At 39.6% G+C, this 25,186-nt stretch overlaps 8 non-coding genes across 8 annotated transcripts; 6 read left to right on the forward strand and 2 right to left on the reverse strand.

The window, feature by feature from the left end:
• Nucleotides 1-35: 35 nt before the first annotated feature.
• Nucleotides 36-109, reverse strand: TRNAT-AGU (transfer RNA threonine (anticodon AGU)). The gene has a single exon. It is a non-coding gene; the product is annotated as a tRNA-Thr (tRNA).
• Nucleotides 110-2,603: 2,494 nt separating this feature from the next.
• Nucleotides 2,604-2,677, reverse strand: TRNAT-AGU (transfer RNA threonine (anticodon AGU)). Its single transcript has one exon. It is a non-coding gene; the product is annotated as a tRNA-Thr (tRNA).
• Nucleotides 2,678-2,689: 12 nt separating this feature from the next.
• Nucleotides 2,690-2,763, forward strand: TRNAT-UGU (transfer RNA threonine (anticodon UGU)). The gene has a single exon. It is a non-coding gene; the product is annotated as a tRNA-Thr (tRNA).
• Nucleotides 2,764-12,766: 10,003 nt separating this feature from the next.
• On the forward strand, nt 12,767-12,840 carry TRNAT-UGU (transfer RNA threonine (anticodon UGU)). The gene has a single exon. It is a non-coding gene; the product is annotated as a tRNA-Thr (tRNA).
• Nucleotides 12,841-15,958: 3,118 nt separating this feature from the next.
• TRNAT-UGU (transfer RNA threonine (anticodon UGU)) lies at nt 15,959-16,032 on the forward strand. Its single transcript has one exon. It is a non-coding gene; the product is annotated as a tRNA-Thr (tRNA).
• Nucleotides 16,033-19,300: 3,268 nt separating this feature from the next.
• Nucleotides 19,301-19,374, forward strand: TRNAT-UGU (transfer RNA threonine (anticodon UGU)). Its single transcript has one exon. It is a non-coding gene; the product is annotated as a tRNA-Thr (tRNA).
• A 4,933-nt stretch (nt 19,375-24,307) lies between these two features.
• Nucleotides 24,308-24,381, forward strand: TRNAT-UGU (transfer RNA threonine (anticodon UGU)). The gene has a single exon. It is a non-coding gene; the product is annotated as a tRNA-Thr (tRNA).
• Nucleotides 24,382-24,719: 338 nt separating this feature from the next.
• On the forward strand, nt 24,720-24,793 carry TRNAT-UGU (transfer RNA threonine (anticodon UGU)). The gene has a single exon. It is a non-coding gene; the product is annotated as a tRNA-Thr (tRNA).
• The last annotated feature ends 393 nt before the right edge of the window (nt 24,794-25,186 follow it).

A 25,186-nucleotide genomic window follows, 5' to 3' on the forward strand; every position in this document is an offset into this window, starting at 1 on the left:
AAGATAGGAAGTTTCTTTTTGAGATGATGAAAACAAGGCACTGCTGAGATTCGAACTCAGGATCTCCTGTTTACTAGACAGGCGCTTTAACCAACTAAGCCACAGCACCACAAGCTGGAAAGCCTATGAAATCTAGGGAAGATGTAAGCACCGATCAAACCTTTCAAGTGGTTAACTTAACAAGACAACATTGAGTTGAGTTTCATTCCGTGCACACAGAAACGTGGAACAGGATTTCATTCTCAGTCATGACAATTAAGAAACCAAGTAAATTATGAATAGCATTCATTCAACGACATTGACAATTTGCAAAATGCAATAGAATCTGGATCGATGACAAGGCCTTGGGTTTTGAAGTTCCATAATTGAATGATCCATCTTCTAGCACAGCTTCAATTTGGTACTTGTTTTTCTTCCAAGTTATGACACAGAATAGGCAGATTGAAGGAATGCCACAGCAGGGCCAAAAGAGTTTGCCCCAATCTAACTGTAAAGAATAGACACTGTAATATCTTCAACGAAAACACACTGACCCGTAAAAATAATCATTACATCTTTTCTCCTTAGCGCATGTGCACCATGTAGACGAGGTGGCCGAGTGGTTAAGGCGATGGACTGCTAATCCATTGTGCTCTGCATGCATGGGTTGTTTTGTTTTCATTTCTAGCCAAAGCGGTAGATACGTCAAGCTTGAAAGTTTATCTTCCTTTTTAAGAAAGCTGCTATCAAACTTTGCAGAGTTAGAAGTGTAATTCCACTGGTTTTATTTTGAAATGCTTGATGCCATCCTTTATTCTCTAAAGAAAGTTATATCATCTAATTCCTTTTTAAGCGTTTCGACAGCAGAGATATTTTTTCTCTCAACTGCACTATGTTATGACTGTGGTAAAGACTTGTTTAATGTCATACAAGAACAAAAGTCCACTTTTTTTTGGCTAAAATGACCCAAACTGAGATGAAGAAAGAAAACCACTGCTGACGTTCGAAATCAAGATTTTCTCTTTACTAAACAGGCGCTTAGACCAACTAAGCCAAAGGACAAAAAGGTGTGATACTTTGGAAAGCCTGCTTAGCGAGTCAGATGCATAAAGTGGAGGAATTTCAAAATAAAATCCACTGGTTTTAAGTTGTCATGCTTGATGCCATCTTTCTTCCTTTTTGGCCCTTATACAGAAGACATTCTTCATCTCACAATTGCACTATCAGTAAAGACGTAGCCAAGGTAAATTTGAGGTTTCATGCAAGTGAAATTCCCATTTTTAAGATAGGAAGTTTCTTTTTGAGATGATGAAAACAAGGCACTGCTGAGATTCGAACTCAGGATGTCCTGTTTACTAGACAGGCGCTTTAACCAACTAAGCCACAGCACCACAAGCTGGAAAGCCTATGAAATCTAGGGAAGATGTAAGCACCGATCAAACCTTTCAAGTGGTTAACTTAACAAGACAACATTGAGTTGAGTTTCATTCCGTGCACACAGAAACGTGGAACAGGATTTCATTCTCAGTCATGACAATTAAGAAACCAAGTAAATTATGAATAGCATTCATTCAACGACATTGACAATTTGCAAAATGCAATAGAATCTGGATCGATGACAAGGCCTTGGGTTTTGAAGTTCCATAATTGAATGATCCATCTTCTAGCACAGCTTCAATTTGGTACTTGTTTTTCTTCCAAGTTATGACACAGAATAGGCAGATTGAAGGAATGCCACAGCAGGGCCAAAAGAGTTTGCCCCAATCTAACTGTAAAGAATAGACACTGTAATATCTTCAACGAAAACACACTGACCCGTAAAAATAATCATTACATCTTTTCTCCTTAGCGCATGTGCGCCATGTAGACGAGGTGGCTGAGTGGTTAAGGCGATGGACTGCTAATCCATTGTGCTCTGCATGCATGGGTTTGAATCCCATCCTCGTCGGTTTAATCTGCTTGTTTCATGTTGTATTGTTTTGTTTTCATTTCTAGCCAAAGCTGTGGATACGTCAAGCTTGAAAGTTTATCTTCCTTTTTAAGAAAGCTGCTATCAAACTTTGCAGAGTTAGAAGTGTAATTCCACTGGTTTTATTTTGAAATGCTTGATGCCATCCTTTATTCTCTAAAGAAAGTTATATCGTCTAATTCCTTTTTAAGCGTTTCGACAGCAGAGATTTTTTTTCTCTCAACTGCACTATGTTATGACTGTGGTAAAGACTTGTTTAATGTCATACAAGAACAAAAGTCCACTTTTTTTTGGCTAAAATGACCCAAACTTAGATGAAGAAAGAAAACCACTGCTGACGTTCGAAATCAAGATTTTCTGTTTACTAAACAGGCGCTTAGACCAACTAAGCCAAAGGACAAAAAGGTGTGATACTTTGGAAAGCCTGCTTAGCGAGTCAGATGCATAAAGAGGAGGAATTTCAAAATAAAATCCACTGATTTTAAGTGGTCATGCTTGATGCCATCTTTCTTCCTTTTTGGCCCATATACAGAAGACATTCTTCATCTCACAATTGCACTATGAGTAAAGACGTAGCCAAGGTAAATTTGAGGTTTCATACAAGTGAAATTCCCATTTTTAAGATAGGAAGTTTCTTTTTGAGATGATGAAAACAAGGCACTGCTGAGGTTCGAACTCAGGATCTCCTGTTTACTAGACAGGCGCTTTAACCAACTAAGCCACAGCGCCACAAGCGCTTGTGGCGCTGTGGCTTAGTTGGTTAAAGCGCCTGTCTTGTAAACAGGAGATCCTGAGTTCAAATCTCAGCAGTGCCTTGTTTTCATCATCTCAGAAACAAACTTCCTATCTTAAAAATGGGAATTCCATTGACGTACAACCTCAAACTTACCATGGCTAAGTCTCGACTGATAGTGAAATTTAGAGTTTCTTCTGCATAAGAAATGAACCAGTGCTCAGGGTTTTAATACATGTGGTAAGTACGTAGCGCTGTGGCTTAGTTGTCTAAAGTACCTGTCTTGTAAACAGGAGACCCTGAGTTCAAATCTCAGCAGTGCCTTGTTTTCATCATTCATGTCAGAAACAAACTTCATAGCTAAGAAATGGGAATTTCAATGACGTATAACTCAAATTTTCCGTGGCTACGTCTCTACTAATAATGCAATTGTGATTTTAAGAATTTCTTCTGCATAAGAAATGAACCAGTCCTCAGGGTCTTAATTCCAACTTTTCAATCTTTCCTAATTTTTCCTCATTTTGGCCCTGCCGTGGCATTCCTTCAATCTGCCTATTCTGTGTCATAACTTGGAAGAAAAACAAGTCCCAAATTGAAGCTGTGCTAAAAGATGGATCATTCAATTATAGAATTTCAAAACAAAAGGCCTTGTCATTGAACCAGAATCTATTGCATACTGCAAATTGTCAATGTCGTTGAATGAATGCTATTCATAATTTACTTTTTTTCTTAATTGTTATGACTGGAAATGAAATCCTGTTCCACGTTTTTGCTGTGCATGGAATACAACTCAACTCAATGTTGTTTCGCTAAGTTAACCACTTGAAATGTTCGATTGGTTCTTATGTGTTCCCTGCGTTTCACGAGGAAAGCTTGTGGCGCTGTGGCTTAGTTGGCTAAAGCGCCTGTCTTGTAAACAGGAGATCCTGAGTTCAAATCTCAGCAGTGCCTTGTTTTCATCATCTCAGAAACAAACTTCCTATCTTAAAAATGGGAATTCCATTGACGTACAACCTCAAACTTACCATGGCTACGTCTCTACTGATAGTGAAATTTAGAGTTTCTTCTGCATAAGAAATGAACCAGTGATTAGGGTTTTAATACATGTGGTAAGTACGTAGCGCTGTGGCTTAGTTGTCTAAAGTGCCTGTCTTGTAAACAGGAGACCCTGAGTTCAAATCTCAGCAGTGCCTTGTTTTCATCATCTCAGAAACAAATTTCCTATCTAAGAAATGAGAATTTCAATGACGTATAACTCAAATTTTCTGTGGCTACGTCTCTAATAATAATGCAATTGTGATTTTAAGAATTTCTTCTGCATAAGAAATGAACCAGTCCTCAGGGTCTTAATTCCAACTTTTCAATCTTTCCTAATTTTTCCTCCTTTTGGCCCTGCCGTGGCATTCCTTCAATCTGCCTATTCTGTGTCATAACTTGGAAGAAAAACAAGTCCCAAATTGAAGCTGTGCTAAAAGATGAATCATTCAATTGTAGAATTTCAAAACATAAGGCCTTGTCATTGAACCAGAATCTATTGCATACTGCAAATTGTCAATGTCGTTGAATGAATGCTATTCATAATTTACTTTTTTTCTTAATTGTCATGACTGGAAATGAAATCCTGTTCCACGTTTTTGCTGTGCATGGAATACAACTCAACTCAATGTTGTTTTGCTAAGTTAACCACTTGAAATGTTCGATTGGTTCTTATGTGTTCCCTGCATTTCACGTGGAAATTTTGTGGCGCTGTGGCTTAGTTGGTTAAAGCGCCTGTCTTGTAAACAGGAGATCCTGAGTTCGAATCTCAGCAGTACCTTGTTTTCATCATCTCAGAAACAAACTTCCTATCTTAAAAATGGGAATTCCATTGACGTACAACCTCAAACTTACCATGGCTACGTCTCTACTGATAGTGCAATTGTGAAATTTAGAGTTTCTTCTGCATAAGAAATGAACCAGTGCTCAGGGTTTTAATACATGTGGTAAGTACGTAGCGCTGTGGCTTAGTTGTCTAAAGTGCCTGTCTTGTAAACAGGAGACCCTGAGTTCAAATCTCAGCAGTGCCTTGTTTTCATCATTCATGTCAGAAACAAACTTCACAGCTAAGAAATGGGAATTTCAATGACGTATAACTCAAATTTTCCGTGGCTACGTCTCTACTAATAATGCAATTGTGATTTTAAGAATTTCTTCTGCATAAGAAATGAACCAGTCCTCAGGGTCTTAATTCCAACTTTTCAATCTTTCCTAATTTTTCCTCCTTTTGGCCCTGCCGTGGCATTCCTTCAATCTGCCTATTCTGTGTCATAACTTGGAAGAAAAACAAGTCCCAAATTGAAGCTGTGCTAAAAGATGGATCATTCAATTATAGAATTTCAAAACAAAAGGCCTTGTCATTGAACCAGAATCTATTGCATACTGCAAATTGTCAATGTCGTTGAATGAATGCTATTCATAATTTACTTTTTTTCTTAATTGTTATGACTGGAAATGAAATCCTGTTCCACGTTTTTGCTGTGCATGGAATACAACTCAACTCAATGTTGTTTCGCTAAGTTAACCACTTGAAATGTTCGATTGGTTCTTATGTGTTCTGTTGTGAGTTCTGTTTTTGGGCTCCCTCTGGTGGTTACTGATGGTACTGGGTGACTTGTCTTTCCTGGTCTCTGGGTTCCACCTGTTCCATCAGGATATGGGAGTTTCCTATTTAACCTGGCTTTGCTGGCATTTCCTCGCCGGTTATCAATGTATCCAGTGTGTCTTGTTACCTCTGCTCCCTGCTCCTAGAACCTTCTGGTCAAGCTAAGTTTGGATTTTCCTGTTTTGGTGTTTTGCTTTATTTGGTTTTTAGTCCAGCCTGCAGATATGTGATTCTTGCTGCTGGTTGCTCTAGTGGGCTGAAATTGCTCCTCATGTACCATGAGTTGGCACATGAGTTCAAGTAATTTCAGGATGGTTTTTTGAAGGGTTTTTCGCTGACCGCGCAGTTCACTTTTGTATCCTCTGCTATCTAGCTTTAGCGGGCCTCATTTTGCTGAAACTGTTTTCATACTGCGTATGTGCTTTCCTCTCATTTCACCGTCATTATATGTGGGGGGCTGCTATTTCTGTGGGGGATTTCTCTGGAGGCAAGAGAGGTCTGTGTTTCTTCTAATAGGGGAAGTTAGATCTTCGGCTGGAGCGAGACGTCTAGGATCATCGTAGGCACGTTCCCCGGCTACTTTTATTTGTGTGTTAGGTTCAGGGTCGCGGTCAGCTCAGGTTCCATCGCCCTAGAGCTTGTTTGTATCTGTGCTTGTCCTTTAGTGATCCCCTGCCATTGGGATCATGACAGTATAACCGGCCCACAAAGTGTTAATTGTATTGGCTGAAGTAGGAGGATAAGTAGTCTGAGGAAGTTTTTTTTTTTTTTTTTTTTCTTTCTCTTTCCCTCAGAGTTTGCTGCCTAGCCTTATTGCAACCTGGTTACTTCCTCCTCCTCTTAATCTTTGAATGGCTCTGATCCCAGCTGTTTATCATGGACGTCCAGAGTTTGGCTTCCAGCCTGAATAATCTTGCCACTAAGGTTCAAAATATACAGGATTTTGTTGTACATGCTCCTATGTCTGAACCTAGAATTCCTGTCCCAGAGTTTTTTTCTGGAGATAGATCTCGTTTTCTGAATTTTAGGAACAATTGCAAGTTGTTTCTTTCTTTGAAATCTCGCTCCTCTGGAGACCCTGCTCAGCAAGTCAAGATAATTATATCTTTCCTGCGGGGTGACCCTCAGGATTGGGCATTTGCATTGGCACCAGGGGACCCTGCGTTGCTTAATGCGGATGCGTTTTTTCTGGCATTGGGTTTGCTCTATGAGGAACCTAACCAAGAGATTCAGGCTGAAAAAGCTTTGTTGGCCCTCTCTCAGGGGCAAGATGAAGCAGAAATTTATTGTCAAAAATTTTGGAAGTGGTCGGTGCTTACTCAGTGGAATGAGTGCACTCTGGCTGCAAAGTTCAGAGATGGCCTTTCTGAGGCCATTAAAGATGTTATGGTGGGGTTCCCTGCGCCTGCTGGTCTGAATGAGTCTATGACTATGGCTGTTCAGATTGATCGGCGTTTACGGGAGCGCAAACCTGTGCATCATTTGGCGGTGTCGTCTGAACCGTCACCTGAGATAATGCAATGTGATAGAATTCAGTCCAGAAGTGAACGGCAAAAGTATAGGCGGAAAAAAGGGTTGTGCTTTTATTGTGGTGATTCAGCTCATGTTATATCAGCATGCTCTAAACGCACAAAAAAAGTTGATAAGTCTGTTGCCATTAGTACTTTACAGTCTAAGTTCATTCTGTCTGTGACTCTGATTTGTTCATTATCATCCATTTCCGTCGATGCCTATGTGGATTCAGGCGCTGCCCTGAGTCTTATGGATTGGTCATTTGCCAATCGCTGTGGGTTTAGTCTGGAGCCTCTGGAAGTCCCTATTCCTTTGAAGGGAATTGACTCTACACCTTTGGCTATGAATAAACCTCAGTACTGGACACAAGTGACCATGCGTATGACTCCCGTTCATCAGGAGGTGATTCGCTTCCTGGTACTGTATAATTTGCATGATGTTCTAGTACTTGGTCTGCCATGGTTACAAACTCATAATCCAGTCCTTGACTGGAAATCGATGTCTGTGTTAAGCTGGGGTTGTCAGGGGGTTCATGATGATGCACCTCCGATTTCTATCGCTTCATCTACTCCTTCTGAGATTCCTGTGTTTTTGTCTGACTATCGGGATGTTTTTGAGGAGCCTAAGCTCAGTTCGCTTCCTCCTCACAGGGATTGCGATTGTGATATAAATTTAATTCCAGGCAGTAAATTTCCTAAAGGTCGTTTGTTCAATCTGTCAGTGCCAGAGCATACTGCTATGCGGGATTATGTTAAGGAGTCCTTGGAAAAGGGACATATCCGTCCATCTTTGTCCCCTTTGGGAGCAGGTTTTTTTTTCGTGGCCAAAAAAGATGGTTCCTTGAGGCCTTGTATAGATTATCGTCTTTTGAATAAGATTACCGTAAAATATCAGTATCCTTTGCCTTTGTTGACTGATTTGTTTGCTCGCATTAAGGGGGCTAAATGGTTCACTAAGATTGATCTTCGGGGTGCGTATAATCTTATACGAATAAAGCAAGGTGATGAGTGGAAAACCGCATTTAATACGCCTGAGGGCCATTTTGAGTATTTGGTAATGCCTTTTGGACTTTCTAATGCTCCTTCAGTCTTCCAGTCCTTTATGCACGATATTTTCCGTGAATATCTGGATAAATTTATGATTGTGTATTTGGATGATATTTTGGTTTTTTCTGATGACTGGGAGTCTCATGTTCAGCAGGTCAGGAAGGTGTTTCAGGTCCTGCGGGCCAATTCCTTGTTTGTAAAAGGCTCAAAGTGTCTCTTTGGAGTCCAGAAGATTTCTTTCTTGGGGTATATTTTTTCCCCTTCTACTATTGAGATGGATCCCGTCAAGGTTCAGGCTATTTGTGACTGGACGCAGCCTACATCTCTTAAGAGTCTACAGAAGTTCTTGGGCTTTGCTAATTTCTATCGTCGTTTTATAACTAATTTTTCTAGTGTTGTTAAGCCTTTGACGGATTTGACTAAGAAGGGTGCTGATGTTGCTAATTGGTCTCCTGCGGCTGTGGAGGCCTTTCAGGAACTTAAGCGCCGGTTTTCTTCTGCTCCTGTGTTGCGTCAGCCAGATGTTTCGCTCCCTTTTCAGGTTGAGGTTGATGCTTCCGAGATTGGAGCGGGGGCGGTTTTGTCACAGAGAAGCTCCGATGGCTCAGTGATGAAGCCATGCGCGTTTTTTTTCTAGAAAGTTTTCGCCGGCTGAGCGGAATTATGATGTTGGTAATCGGGAACTTTTGGCCATGAAGTGGGCATTTGAGGAGTGGCGTCATTGGCTAGAGGGTGCTAGACATCGTGTGGTGGTCTTGACTGATCACAAAAATTTGATTTACCTTGAGTCTGCCAGGCGTCTGAATCCTAGACAGGCTCGTTGGTCACTGTTTTTCTCTCGTTTCAATTTTGTGGTTTCATACCTGCCAGGTTCAAAGAATGTGAAGGCAGATGCTCTTTCTAGGAGTTTTGTGCCTGACTCCCTTGGAAATTCTGAGCCCTCTGGTATCCTTAGGGATGGGGTGATTTTGTCTGCTGTCTCCCCAGACTTGCGACGTGCTTTGCAGGAGTTTCAGGCGGGTAAACCTGATCGTTGTCCGCCTGAGAGACTGTTTGTTCCGGATAATTGGACCAGTAGAGTCATCTCCGAGGTCCATTCTTCTGCGTTGGCAGGTCATCCTGGAATATTTGGTACTAGAGACTTGGTGGCCAGGTCTTTTTGGTGGCCTTCCTTGTCGAGGGATGTGCGTTCTTTTGTGCAGTCTTGTGAGGTTTGTGCTCAGGCTAAGCCTTGCTGTTCTCGGGCCAGTGGATTGTTGTCACCTTTGCCTATCCCGAAGAGGCCTTGGACGCACATTTCCATGGACTTTATTTCGGATCTCCCTGTCTCTCAAAAAATGTCCGTCATCTGAGTTGTGTGTGATCGCTTTTCTAAAATGGTTCATCTGGTACCCTTGCCTAAGTTGCCTTCCTCCTCTGAGTTGGTCCCTCTGTTTTTTCAGAATGTGGTTCGTTTGCATGGGATTCCTGAGAACATCGTTTCTGACAGGGGATCCCAGTTTGTGTCTAGATTTTGGCGGACGTTCTGTGCTAAGATGGGCATTGATTTGTCCTTTTCGTCTGCATTCCATCCTCAGACGAATGGCCAGACGGAACGAACTAATCAGACCTTGGAAACTTATTTAAGGTGTTTTGTTTCTGCTGATCAGGATGACTGGGTTACCTTTTTGCCGCTGGCCGAGTTTGCCCTTAATAATCGGGCTAGTTCTGCTACCTTGGTTTCTCCTTTCTTTTGTAATTCGGGGTTTCATCCTCGTTTTTCCTCTGGTCAGGTGGAACCTTCTGATTGTCCTGGAGTGGACATGGTGGTGGATAGGTTGCATCGGATTTGGAGTCATGTGGTGGACAATTTGAAGTTGTCCCAGGAGAAGGCTCAGCAGTTTGCTAATCGCCGTCGCCGCGTGGGTCCTCGACTTCTTGTTGGGGACTTGGTGTGGTTGTCTTCTCGTTTTGTTCCTATGAAGGTCTCTTCTCCTAAGTTCAAGCCTCGGTTCATCGGTCCCTATAGGATCTTGGAAATTCTTAACCCTGTGTCGTTTCGTTTGGATCTCCCGGCATCGTTTGCTATTCATAATGTGTTCCATCGGTCGTTGTTGCGGAAGTATGAGGTACCTGTTGTTCCTTCGCTTGAGTCTCCTGCTCCAGTGCTGGTGGAGGGAGAATTGGAGTATGTTGTGGAGAAGATCTTGGATTCTCGTGTTTCCAGACGGAAACTCCAGTATTTGGTCAAGTGGAAGGGTTATGGTCAGGAGGATAATTCTTGGGTTGTTGCCTCGGATGTTCATGCTGATGATTTGGTTCGCGCTTTTCATAGGGCTCATCCTGGTCGCCCTGGTGGTTCTCGTGAGGGTTCGGTGACCCCTCCTCAAGGGGGGGGTACTGTTGTGAGTTCTGTTTTTGGGCTCCCTCTGGTGGTTACTGATGGTACTGGGTGACTTGTCTTTCCTGGTCTCTGGGTTCCACCTGTTCCATCAGGATATGGGAGTTTCCTATTTAACCTGGCTTTGCTGGCATTTCCTCGCCGGTTATCAATGTATCCAGTGTGTCTTGTTACCTCTGCTCCCTGCTCCTAGAACCTTCTGGTCAAGCTAAGTTTGGATTTTCCTGTTTTGGTGTTTTGCTTTATTTGGTTTTTAGTCCAGCCTGCAGATATGTGATTCTTGCTGCTGGTTGCTCTAGTGGGCTGAAATTGCTCCTCATGTACCATGAGTTGGCACATGAGTTCAAGTAATTTCAGGATGGTTTTTTGAAGGGTTTTTCGCTGACCGCGCAGTTCACTTTTGTATCCTCTGCTATCTAGCTTTAGCGGGCCTCATTTTGCTGAAACTGTTTTCATACTGCGTATGTGCTTTCCTCTCATTTCACCGTCATTATATGTGGGGGGCTGCTATTTCTGTGGGGGATTTCTCTGGAGGCAAGAGAGGTCTGTGTTTCTTCTAATAGGGGAAGTTAGATCTTCGGCTGGAGCGAGACGTCTAGGATCATCGTAGGCACGTTCCCCGGCTACTTTTATTTGTGTGTTAGGTTCAGGGTCGCGGTCAGCTCAGGTTCCATCGCCCTAGAGCTTGTTTGTATCTGTGCTTGTCCTTTAGTGATCCCCTGCCATTGGGATCATGACAGTGTTCCCTGCATTTCACGTGGAAATTTTGTGGCGCTGTGGCTTAGTTGGTTAAAGTGCCTGTCTTGTAAACAGGAGATCCTGAGTTCGAATCTCAGCAGTACCTTGTTTTCATCATCTCAGAAACAAACTTCCTATCTGAAAAATGGGAATTCCATTGACGTACAACCTCAAATTTACCATGGCTACGTCTCTACTGAATTGTGAAATTTAGAGTTTCTTCTGCATAAGAAATGAACCAGTGCTCAGGGTTTTAATACATGTGGTAAGTATGTAGCGCTGTGGCTTAGTTGTCTAAAGTGCCTGTCTTGTAAACAGGAGACCCTGAGTTCAAATCTCAGCAGTACCTTGTTTTCATCTCAGAAACAAACTTCCTATCTAAGAAATGGGAATTTCAATGACGTATAACTCAAATTTTCCGTGGCTACGTCTCTACTAGTAATGCAATTGTGATTTTAAGAATTTCTTCTGCATAAGAAATGAACCAGTCCTCAGGGTTTTAATTCCAACTTTTCAATCTTTCCTAATTTTTCCTCCTTTTGGCCCTGCTGTGGCATTCCTTCAATCTGCCTATTCTGTGTCGTAACTTGGAAGAAAAACAAGTCCCAAATTGAAGCTGTGCTAAAAGATGGATCATTCAATTATAGAATTTCAAAACATAAGGCCTTGTCATTGAACCAGAATCTATTGCATACTGCAAATTGTCAATGTCGTTGAATGAATGCTATTCATAATTTACTTTTTTTCTTAATTGTCATGACTGGAAATGAAATCCTGTTCCACGTTTTTGCTGTGCATGGAATACAACTCAACTCAATGTTGTTTCGCTAAGTTAACCACTTGCAATGTTCGATTGATTCTTATGTGTTCCCTGCATTTCACTTGGAAATTTTGTGGCGCTGTTGCTTAGTTGGTTAAAGCGCCTGTCTTGTAAACATGAGATCCTGAGTTCGAATCTCAGCAGTGCCTTGTTTTCATCATCTCAGAAACAAACTTCCTATCTTAAAAATGGGAATTCCATTGACGTACAACCTCAAACTTACCATGGCTACGTCAATGGTGATAGTGCAATTGTGAAATTTAGAGTTTCTTCTGCATAAGAAATGAACCAGTGCTCAGAGTTTTAATACATTTGGTAAGTACGTAGCGCTGTGGCTTAGTTGTCTAAAGTGCCTGTCTTGTAAACAGGAGACCCTGAGTTCAAATCTAAGCAGTGCCTTGTTTTCATCATCTCAGAAACAAACTTCCTATCTAAGAAATGGGAATTTCAATAACGTATAACTCAAATTTTCTGTGGCTACGTCTCTACTAAGAATGCAATTGTGATTTTAAGAATTTCTTCTGCATAAGAAATGAACCAGTCCTCAGGGTCTTAATTCTAACTTTTCAATCTTTCCTAATTTTTCCTCCTTTTGGCCCTGCTGTGGCATTCCTTCAATCTGCCTATTCTGTGTCATAACTTGGAAGAAAAACAAGTCCCAAATTGAAGCTGTGCTAAAAGATGGATCATTCTATTATAGAATTTCAAAACATAAGGCCTTGTCATTGAACCAGAATCTATTGCATACTGCAAATTGTCAATGTCGTTGAATGAATGCTATTCAAAATTTACTTTTTTTCTTAATTGTCATGACTGGAAATGAAATCCTGTTCCACGTTTTTGCTGTGCATGGAATACAACTCAACTCAATGTTGTTTCGCTAAGTTAACCACTTGAAATGTTCGATTGGTTCTTATGTGTTCCCTGCATTTCACTTGGAAATTTTGTGGCGCTGTGGCTTAGTTGGTTAAAGCGCCTGTCTTGTAAACAGGAGATCCTGAGTTCGAATCTCAGCAGTGCCTTGTTTTCATCATCTCAGAAACAAACTTCCTATCTTAAAAATGGGAATTCCATTGACGTACAACCTCAAACTTACCATGGCTACGTCAATGGTGATAGTGCAATTGTGAAATTTAGAGTTTCTTCTGCATAAGAAATGAACCAGTGCTCAGGGTTTTAATACTTTCGGTAAGTACGTAGCGCTGTGGCTTAGTTGTCTAAAGTGCCTGTCTTGTAAACAGGAGACCCTGAGTTCAAATCTAAGCAGTGCCTTGTCTTCATCATCTCAGAAACAAACTTCCTATCTAAGAAATGGGAATTTCAATGACGTATAACTCAAATTTTCTGTGGCTACGTCTCTACTAATAATGCAATTCTGATTTTAAGAATTTCTTCTGCATAAGAAATGAACCAGTCCTCAGGGTTTTTATTCCAACTTTTCAATCTTTCCTAATTTTTCCTCCTTTTGGCCCTGCTGTGGCATTCCTTCAATCTGCCTATTCTGTGTCATAACTTGGAAGAAAAACACGTCCCAAATTGAAGCTGTGCTTCCACGTTTTTGCTGTGCATGGAATACAACTCGACTCAATGTTGTTTCGCTAAGTTAACCACTTGAAATGTTCGATTGGTTCTTATGTGTTCCCTGCATTTCACGTGGAAATTTTGTGGCGCTGTGGCTTAGTTGGTTAAAGCGCCTGTCTTGTAAACATGAGATCCTGAGTTTCGAATCTCAGCAGTGCCTTGTTTTCATCATCTCAGAAACAAACTTCCTATCTTAAAAATGGGAATTCCATTGACGTACAACCTCAAACTTACCATGGCTACGTCAATGGTGATAGCGCAATTGTGAAATTTAGAGTTTCTTCTGCATAAGAAATGAACCAGTGCTCAGGGTTTTAATACATGTGGTAAGTACGTAGCGCTGTGGCTTAGTTGTCTAAAGTGCCTGTCTTGTAAACAGGAGACCCTGAGTTCAAATCTCAGCAGTGCCTTGTTTTCATCATTCATGTCAGAAACAAACTTCCTAGCTAAGAAATGGGAATTTCAATGACGTATAACTCAAATTTTCTGTGGCTACGTCTCTACTAATAATGCAATTCTGATTTTAAGAATTTCTTCTGCATAAGAAATGAACCAGTCCTCAGGGTTTTAATTCCAACTTTTCAATCTTTCCTAATTTTTCCTCCTTTTGGCCCTGCTGTGGCATTCCTTCAATCTGCCTATTCTGTGTCATAACTTGGAAGAAAAACACGTCCCAAATTGAAGCTGTGCTTCCACGTTTTTGCTGTGCATGGAATACAACTCGACTCAATGTTGTTTCGCTAAGTTAACCACTTGAAATGTTCGATTGGTTCTTATGTGTTCCCTGCATTTCACGTGGAAATTTTGTGGCGCTGTGGCTTAGTTGGTTAAAGCGCCTGTCTTGTAAACATGAGATCCTGAGTTTCGAATCTCAGCAGTGCCTTGTTTTCATCATCTCAGAAACAAACTTCCTATCTTATAAATGGGAATTCCATTGACGTACAACCTCAAACTTACCATGGCTACGTCAATGGTGATAGTGCAATTGTGAAATTTAGAGTTTCTTCTGCATAAGAAATGAACCAGTGCTCAGGGTTTTAATACATGTGGTAAGTACGTAGCGCTGTGGCTTAGTTGTCTAAAGTGCCTGTCTTGTAAACAGGAGACCCTGAGTTCAAATCTCAGCAGTGCCTTGTTTTCATCATTCATGTCAGAAACAAACTTCCTAGCTAAGAAATGGGAATTTCAATGACGTATAACTCAAATTTTCCGTGGCTACGTCTCTACTAATAATGCAATTGTGATTTTAAGAATTTCTTCTGCATAAGAAATGAACCAGTCCTCAGGGTTTTAATTCCAACTTTTCAATCTTTCCTAATTTTTCCTCCTTTTGGCCCTGCTGTGGCATTCCTTCAATCTGCCTATTCTGTGTCATAACTTGGAAGAAAAACAAGTCCCAAATTGAAGCTGTGCTAAAAGATGGATCATTCAATTATAGAATTTCAAAACATAAGGCCTTGTCATTGAACCAGAATCTATTGCATACTGCAAATTGTCAATGTCGTTGAATGAATGCTATTCATAATTTACTTTTTTTCTTAATTGTCATGACTGGAAATGAAATCCTGTTCCACGTTTTTGCTGTGCATGGAATACAACTCAACTCAATGTTGTTTCGCTAAGTTAACCACTTGCAATGTTCGATTGATTCTTATGTGTTCCCTGCATTTCACTTGGAAATTTTGTGGCGCTGTTGCTTAGTTGGTTAAAGCGCCTGTCTTGTAAACAGGAGATCCTGAGTTCGAATCTCAGCAGTGCCTTGTTTTCATCATCTCAGAAACAAACTTCCTATCTTAAAAATGGGAATTCCATTGACGTACAACCTCAAACTTACCATGGCTACGTCAATGGTGATAGTGCAATTGTGAAATTTAGAGTTTCTTCTGCATAAGAAATGAACCAGTGCTCAGAGTTTTAATACATTTGGTAAGTACGTAGCGCTGTGGCTTAGTTGTCTAAAGTGCCTGTCTTGTAAACAGGAGACCCTGAGTTCAAATCTAAGCAGTGCCTTGTTTTCATCATCTCAGAAACAAACTTCCTATCTAAGAAATGGGAATTTCAATAACGTATAACTCAAATTTTCTGTGGCTACGTCTCTACTAAGAATGCAATTGTGATTTTAAGAATTTCTTCTGCATAAGAAATGAACCAGTCCTCAGGGTCTTAATTCTAACTTTTCAATCTTTCCTAATTTTTCCTCCTTTTGGCCCTGCTGTGGCATTCCTTCAATCTGCCTATTCTGTGTCATAACTTGGAAGAAAAACAAGTCCCAAATTGAAGCTGTGCTAAAAGATGGATCATTCTATTATAGAATTTCAAAACATAAGGCCTTGTCATTGAACCAGAATCTATTGCATACTGCAAATTGTCAATGTCGTTGAATGAATGCTATTCAAAATTTACTTTTTTTCTTAATTGTCATGACTGGAAATGAAATCCTGTTCCACGTTTTTGCTGTGCATGGAATACAACTCAACTCAATGTTGTTTCGCTAAGTTAACCACTTGAAATGTTCGATTGGTTCTTATGTGTTCCCTGCATTTCACTTGGAAATTTTGTGGCGCTGTGGCTTAGTTGGTTAAAGCGCCTGTCTTGTAAACAGGAGATCCTGAGTTCGAATCTCAGCAGTGCCTTGTTTTCATCATCTCAGAAACAAACTTCCTATCTTAAAAATGGGAATTCCATTGACGTACAACCTCAAACTTACCATGGCTACGTCAATGGTGATAGTGCAATTGTGAAATTTAGAGTTTCTTCTGCATAAGAAATGAACCAGTGCTCAGGGTTTTAATACTTTCGGTAAGTACGTAGCGCTGTGGCTTAGTTGTCTAAAGTGCCTGTCTTGTAAACAGGAGACCCTGAGTTCAAATCTAAGCAGTGCCTTGTCTTCATCATCTCAGAAACAAACTTCCTATCTAAGAAATGGGAATTTCAATGACGTATAACTCAAATTTTCTGTGGCTACGTCTCTACTAATAATGCAATTCTGATTTTAAGAATTTCTTCTGCATAAGAAATGAACCAGTCCTCAGGGTTTTAATTCCAACTTTTCAATCTTTCCTAATTTTTCCTCCTTTTGGCCCTGCTGTGGCATTCCTTCAATCTGCCTATTCTGTGTCATAACTTGGAAGAAAAACACGTCCCAAATTGAAGCTGTGCTTCCACGTTTTTGCTGTGCATGGAATACAACTCGACTCAATGTTGTTTCGCTAAGTTAACCACTTGAAATGTTCGATTGGTTCTTATGTGTTCCCTGCATTTCACGTGGAAATTTTGTGGCGCTGTGGCTTAGTTGGTTAAAGCGCCTGTCTTGTAAACATGAGATCCTGAGTTTCGAATCTCAGCAGTGCCTTGTTTTCATCATCTCAGAAACAAACTTCCTATCTTAAAAATGGGAATTCCATTGACGTACAACCTCAAACTTACCATGGCTACGTCAATGGTGATAGCGCAATTGTGAAATTTAGAGTTTCTTCTGCATAAGAAATGAACCAGTGCTCAGGGTTTTAATACATGTGGTAACTACGTAGCGCTGTGGCTTAGTTGTCTAAAGTGCCTGTCTTGTAAACAGGAGACCCTGAGTTCAAATCTCAGCAGTGTCTTGTTTTCATCATTCATGTCAGAAACAAACTTCCTAGCTAAGAAATGGGAATTTCAATGACGTATAACTCAAATTTTCCGTGGCTACGTCTCTACTAATAATGCAATTGTGATTTTAAGAATTTCTTCTGCATAAGAAATGAACCAGTCCTCAGGGTTTTAATTCCAACTTTTCAATCTTTCCTAATTTTTCCTCCTTTTGGCCCTGCTGTGGCATTCCTTCAATCTGCCTATTCTGTGTCATAACTTGGAAGAAAAACAAGTCCCAAATTGAAGCTGTGCTAAAAGATGGATCATTCAATTATAGAATTTCAAAACATAAGGCCTTGTCATTGAACCAGAATCTATTGCATACTGCAAATTGTCAATGTCGTTGAATGAATGCTATTCATAATTTACTTTTTTTCTTAATTGTCATGACTGGAAATGAAATCCTGTTCCACGTTTTTGCTGTGCATGGAATACAACTCAACTCAATGTTGTTTCGCTAAGTTAACCACTTGCAATGTTCGATTGATTCTTATGTGTTCCCTGCATTTCACTTGGAAATTTTGTGGCGCTGTTGCTTAGTTGGTTAAAGCGCCTGTCTTGTAAACAGGAGATCCTGAGTTCGAATCTCAGCAGTGCCTTGTTTTCATCATCTCAGAAACAAACTTCCTATCTTAAAAATGGGAATTCCATTGACGTACAACCTCAAACTTACCATGGCTACGTCAATGGTGATAGTGCAATTGTGAAATTTAGAGTTTCTTCTGCATAAGAAATGAACCAGTGCTCAGAGTTTTAATACATTTGGTAAGTACATAGCGCTGTGGCTTAGTTGTCTAAAGTGCCTGTCTTGTAAACAGGAGACCCTGAGTTCAAATCTAAGCAGTGCCTTGTTTTCATCATCTCAGAAACAAACTTCCTATCTAAGAAATGGGAATTTCAATAACGTATAACTCAAATTTTCTGTGGCTACGTCTCTACTAAGAATGCAATTGTGATTTTAAGAATTTCTTCTGCATAAGAAATGAACCAGTCCTCAGGGTCTTAATTCTAACTTTTCAATCTTTCCTAATTTTTCCTCCTTTTGGCCCTGCTGTGGCATTCCTTCAATCTGCCTATTCTGTGTCATAACTTGGAAGAAAAACAAGTCCCAAATTGAAGCTGTGCTAAAAGATGAATCATTCAATTATAGAATTTCAAAACATAAGGCCTTGTCATTGAACCAGAATCTATTGCATACTGCAAATTGTCAATGTCGTTGAATGAATGCTATTCAAAATTTACTTTTTTTCTTAATTGTCATGACTGGAAATGAAATCCTGTTCCACGTTTTTGCTGTGCATGGAATACAACTCAACTCAATATTGTTTCGCTAAGTTAACCACTTGAAATGTTCGATTGGTTCTTATGTGTTCCCTGCATTTCACTTGGAAATTTTGTGGCGCCGTGGCTTAGTTGGTTAAAGCGCCTGTCTTGTAAACAGGAGATCCTGAGTTCGAATCTCAGCAGTGCCTTGTTTTCATCATCTCAGAAACAATCTTCCTATCTTAAAAATGGGAATTCCATTGACGTACAACCTCAAACTTACCATGGCTACGTCAATGGTGATAGTGCAATTGTGAAATTTAGAGTTTCTTCTGCATAAGAAATGAACCAGTGCTCAGGGTTTTAATACATTTGGTAAGTACGTAGCGCTGTGGCTTAGTTGTCTAAAGTGCCTGTCTTGTAAACAGGAGACCCTGAGTTCAAATCTAAGCAGTGCCTTGTTTTCATCATCTCAGAAACAAACTTCCTATCTAAGAAATGGGAATTTCAATGACGTATAACTCAAATTTTCTGAGGCTACGTCTCTACTAATAATGCAATTGTGATTTTAAGAATTTCTTCTGCATAAGAAATGAACCAGTCCTCAGGGTCTTAATTCCAACTTTTCAATCTTTCCTAATTTTTCCTCCTTTTGGCCCTGCCGTGGCATTCCTTCAATCTGCCTATTCTGTGTCATAACTTGGAAGAAAAACAAGTCCCAAATTGAAGCTGTGCTAATAGATGGATCATTCAATTATAGAATTTCAAAACATAAGGCCTTGTCATTGAACCAGAATCTATTGCATACTGCAAATTGTCAATGTCGTTGAATGAATGCTATTCATAATTTACTTTTTTTCTTAATTGTTATGACTGGAAATGAAATCCTGTTCCACGTTTTTGCTGTGCATGGAATACAACTCAACTCAATGTTGTTTCGCTAAGTTAACCACTTGAAGTGTTCGATTGGTTCTTATGTGTTCCCTGCATTTCACGTGGAAATTTTGTGGCGCTGTGGCTTAGTTGGTTAAAGCGCCTGTCTTGTAAACAGGAGATCCTGAGTTCGAATCTCAGCAGTGCCTTGTTTTCATCATTTCAGAAACAAACTTCCTATCTTAAAAATGGGAATTCCATTGACGTACAACCTCAAACTTACCATGGCTACGTCTCTACTGATAGTGAAATTTAGAGTTTCTTCTGCATAAGAAATGAACCAGTGATTAGGGTTTTAATACATGTGGTAAGTACGTAGCGCTGTGGCTTAGTTGTCTAAAGTGCCTGTCTTGTAAACAGGAGACCCTGAGTTCAAATCTCAGCAGTGCCTTGTTTTCATCATCTCAGAAACAAACTTCCTATCTAAAAAATGAGAATTTCAATGACGTATAACTCAAATTTTCTGTGGCTACGTCTCTACTAATAATGCAATTGTGATTTTAAGAATTTCTTCTGCATAAGAAATGAACCAGTCCTCAGGGTCTTAATTCCAACTTTTCAATCTTTCCTAATTTTTCCTCCTTTTGGCCCTGCGTGGCATTCCTTCAATCTGCCTATTCTGTGTCATAACTTGGAAGAAAAACAAGTCCCAAATTGAAGCTGTGCTAAAAGATGAATCATTCAATTATAGAATTTCAAAACATAAGGCCTTGTCATTGAACCAGAATCTATTGCATACTGCAAATTGTCAATGTCGTTGAATGAATGCTATTCATAATTTACTTTTTTTCTTAATTGTCATGACTGAAAATGAAATCCTGTTCCACGTTTTTGCTGTGCATGGAATACAACTCAACTCAATGTTGTTTCGCTAAGTTAACCACTTGAAATGTTCGATTGGTTCTTATGTGTTCCCTGCATTTCACTTGGAAATTTTGTGGCGCTGTGGCATAGTTGGTTAAAGCGCCTGTCTTGTAAACAGGAGATCCTGAGTTCGAATCTCAGCAGTGCCATGTTTTCATCATCTCAGAAACAAACTTCCTATCTTAAAAATGGGAAATCCATTGACGTACAACCTCAAACTTACCATGGCTACGTCTATGGTTATAGTGCAATTGTGAAATTTAGAGTTTCTTCTGCATAAGAAATGAACCAGTGCTCAGGGTTTTAATACATTTGGTAAGTACGTAGCGCTGTGGCTTAGTTGTCTAAAGTGCCTGTCTTGTAAACAGGAGACCCTGAATTCAAATCTCAGCAGTGCCTTGTTTTCATCATCTCAGAAACAAACTTCCTATCTAAGAAATGAGAATTTCAATGACGTATAACTCAAATTTTCTGTGGCTACGTCTCTACTAATAATGCAATTGTGATTTTAAGAATTTCTTCTGCATAAGAAATGAACCAGTCCTCAGGGTCTTAATTCCAACTTTTCAATCTTTCCTAATTTTTCCTCCTTTTGGCCCTGCGTGGCATTCCTTCAATCTGCCTATTCTGTGTCATAACTTGGAAGAAAAACAAGTCCCAAATTGAAGCTGTGCTAAAAGATGAATCATTCAATTATAGAATTTCAAAACATAAGGCCTTGTCATTGAACCAGAATCTATTGCATACTGCAAATTGTCAATGTCGTTGAATGAATGCTATTCATAATTTACTTTTTTTCTTAATTGTCATGACTGAAAATGAAATCCTGTTCCACGTTTTTGCTGTGCATGGAATACAACTCAACTCAATGTTGTTTCGCTAAGTTAACCACTTGAAATGTTCGATTGGTTCTTATGTGTTTCCTGCATTTCACTTGGAAATTTTGTGGCGCTGTGGCATAGTTGGTTAAAGCGCCTGTCTTGTAAACAGGAGATCCTGAGTTCGAATCTCAGCAGTGCCATGTTTTCATCATCTCAGAAACAAACTTCCTATCTTAAAAATGGGAAATCCATTGACGTACAACCTCAAACTTACCATGGCTACGTCTATGGTTATAGTGCAATTGTGAAATTTAGAGTTTCTTCTGCATAAGAAATGAACCAGTGCTCAGGGTTTTAATACATTTGGTAAGTACGTAGCGCTGTGGCTTAGTTGTCTAAAGTGCCTGTCTTGTAAACAGGAGACCCTGAATTCAAATCTCAGCAGTGCCTTGTTTTCATCATCTCAGAAACAAACTTCCTATCTAAGAAATGAGAATTTCAATGACGTATAACTCAAATTTTCTGTGGCTACGTCTCTACTAATAATGCAATTGTGATTTTAAGAATTTCTTCTGCATAAGAAATAAACCAGTCCTCAGGGTCTTAATTCCAACTTTTCAATCTTTCCTAATTTTTCCTCCTTTTGGCCCTGCGTGGCATTCCTTCAATCTGCCTATTCTGTGTCATAACTTGGAAGAAAAACAAGTCCCAAATTGAAGCTGTGCTAAAAGATGAATCATTCAATTATAGAATTTCAAAACATAAGGCCTTGTCATTGAACCAGAATCTATTGCATACTGCAAATTGTCAATGTCGTTGAATGAATGCTATTCATAATTTACTTTTTTTTTTTAATTGTCATGACTGGAAATGAAATCCTGTTCCACGTTTTTGCTGTGCATGGAATACAACTCAACTCAATGTTGTTTCGCTAAGTTAACCACTTGAAATGTTCGATTGGTTCTTATGTGTTCCCTGCATTTCACTTGGAAATTTTGTGGCGCTGTGGCATAGTTGGTTAAAGCGCCTGTCTTGTAAACAGGAGATCCTGAGTTCGAATCTCAGCAGTGCCGTGTTTTCATCATCTCAGAAACAAACTTCCTATCTTAAAAATGGGAAATCCATTGACGTACAACCTCAAACTTACCATGGCTACGTCTATGGTTATAGTGCAATTGTGAAATTTAGAGTTTCTTCTGCATAAGAAATGAACCAGTGCTCAGGGTTTTAATACATTTGGTAAGTACGTAGCGCTGTGGCTTAGTTGTCTAAAGTACCTGTCTTGTAAACAGGAGACCCTGAATTCAAATCTCAGCAGTGCCTTGTTTTCATCATCTCAGAAACAAACTTCCTATCTAAGAAATGAGAATTTCAATGACGTATAACTCAAATTTTCTGTGGCTACGTCTCTACTAATAATGCAATTGTGATTTTAAGAATTTCTTCTGCATAAGAAATGAACCAGTCCTCAGGGTCTTAATTCCAACTTTTCAATCTTTCCTAATTTTTCCTCCTTTTGGCCCTGCCGTGGCATTCCTTCAATCTGCCTATTCTGTGTCATAACTTGGAAGAAAAACAAGTCCCAAATTGAAGCTGTGCTAAAAGATGGATCATTCAATTATAGAATTTCAAAACATAAGGCCTTGTCATTGAACCAGAATCTATTGCATACTGCAAATTGTCAATGTCGTTGAATGAATGCTATTCATAATTTACTTGGTTTCTTAATTGTTATGACTGAAAATGAAATCCTGTTCAAAGTTTTTGCTGTGCATGGAATACAACTCAACTCAATGTTGTTTCGCTAAGTAAACCACTTGAAATGTTCGATTGGTTCTTATGTGTTCCCTGCATTTCACGTGGAAAGCTTGTGGCGCTGTGGCTTAGTTTGTTAAAGCATCTGTCTTGTATCTGAGTTTGAATCTCAGCAGTGCCTTGTTTTCATCATCTCAGAAACAAACCTCCTATCTTAAAAAAGGGAATTCCATTGACGTACAACCTCAAACTTACCATGGCTACGTCTCTACTGATAGTGCAATTGTGAAATTTAGAGTTTCTTCTGCATAAGAAATGAACCAGTGCTCAGGGTTTTGAATGAATGCTATTCATAATTTACTTGGTTTCTTAATTGTCATGACTGAAAAAATCCTGTTCCATGTTTTTGCTGTGCATGGAATGGAATGCAACTCAACTCAATGTTGTTTCGCTAAGTTAACCACTTGAAATGTTCGATTGGTTCATATGTGTTCCCTGCATTTCACGCGGAAAGCTTGTGGTGCTGTGGCTTAGTTGGTTAAAGCGCTTGTCTTGTAAACAGGAGATCCTGAGTTCAAATCTCAGCAGTGCCTTGTTTTCATCATGTCAGAAACAAACTTCCTATCTTAAAAATGGGAATTCCATTGACGTACAACCTCAAACTTACCATGGCTACGTCTCTACTGATAGTGCAATTGTGAAATTTAGAGTTTCTTCTGCATAAGAAATGAACCAGTGCTCAGGGTTTTAATACATGTGGTAAGTACGTAGCGCTGTGGCTTAGTTGTCTAAAGTGCCTGTCTTGTAAACAGGAAACCCTGAGTTCAAATCTCAGCAGTGCCTTGTTTTCATCATCTCAGAAACAAACTTCCTATCTTAAAAATGGGAATTCCATTGACGTACAACCTCAAACTTACCATGGCTACATCTCTACTGATAGTGCATTTGTGAAATTTAGAGTTTCTTCTGCATAAGAAATGAACCAGTGCTCAGGGTTTTAATACATATGGTAAGTACGTAGCGCTGTGGCTTAGTTGTCTAAAGTGCCTATCTTGTAAACAGGAGACTCTGAGTTCAAATCTCAGCAGTGCCTTGTTTTCATCATCTCAGAAACAAACTTCCTATCTAAGAAATGAGAATTTCAATGACATATAACTCAAATTTTCCGTGGCTACGTCTCTACTAATAATGCAATTGTGATTTTAAGAATTTCTTCTGCATAAGAAATGAACCAGTCCTCAGGGTCTTAATTCCAACTTTTCATTCTTTCCTAATTTTTCCTCCTTTTGGCCCTGCCGTGGCATTCCTTCAATCTGCCTATTCTGTGTCATAACTTGGAAGAAAAACAAGTCCCAAATTAAAGCTGTGCTAGCAGATGGATCATTCAATTATAGAATTTCAAAACATAAGGCCTTGTCATTGAACCAGAATCTATTGCATACTACAAATTGTCAATGTCGTTGAATGAATGCTATTCATAATTTACTTTTTTTCTTAATTGTCATGACTGGAAATGAAATCCTGTTCCACGTTTTTGCTGTGCATGGAATACAACTCAACTCAATGTTGTTTCGCTAAGTTAACCACTTGAAATGTTCGATTGGTTCTTATGTGTTCCCTGCATTTCACGTGGAAATTTTGTGGCGCTGTGGCTTAGTTGGTTAAAGCGCCTGTCTTGTAAACAGGAGATCCTGAGTTCGAATCTCAGCAGTGCCTTGTTTTCATCATCTCAGAAATAAACTTCCTATCTTAAAAATGGGAATTCCATTGACGTATAACCTCAAACTTACCATGGCTACGTCTCTACTGATAGTGCAATTGTGAAATTTAGAGTTTCTTCTGCATAAGAAATGAACCAGTGCTCAGGGTTTTGAATGAATGCTATTCATAATTTACTTGGTTTCTTAATTGTCATGACTGAAAAAATCCTGTTCCATGTTTTTGCTGTGCATGGAATGGAATGCAACTCAACTCAATGTTGTTTCGCTAAGTTAACCACTTGAAATGTTCGATTGGTTCTTATGTGTTCCCTGCATTTCACGCGGAAAGCTTGTGGCGCTGTGGCTTAGTTGGTTAAAGCGCCTGTCTTGTAAACAGGAGATCCTGAGTTCAAATCTCAGCAGTGCCTTGTTTTCATCATCTCAGAAACAAACTTCTTATCTTAAAAATGGGAATTCCATTGACGTACAACCTCAAACTTACCATGGCTACGTCTCTACTGATAGTGAAATTTAGAGTTTCTTCTGCATAAGAAATGAACCAGTGCTCAGGGTTTTAATACATGTGGTAAGTACGTAGCACTGTGGCTTAGTTGTCTAAAGTGCCTGTTCTTGTAAACAGGAGACCCTGAGTTCAAATCTCAGCAGTGCCTTGTTTTCATCATCTCAGAAACAAACTTCTTATCTAAGAAATGAGAATTTCAATGACGTATAACTCAAATTTTCTGTGGCTACGTCTCTACTAATAATGCAATTGTGATTTTAAGAATTTCTTCTGCATAAGAAATGAACCAGTCCTCAGG

The sequence above is a fragment of the Ranitomeya imitator genome, chromosome 7 (genome assembly GCF_032444005.1).
Source record: "Ranitomeya imitator isolate aRanImi1 chromosome 7, aRanImi1.pri, whole genome shotgun sequence".
NCBI lineage: Eukaryota > Metazoa > Chordata > Amphibia > Anura > Dendrobatidae > Ranitomeya > Ranitomeya imitator.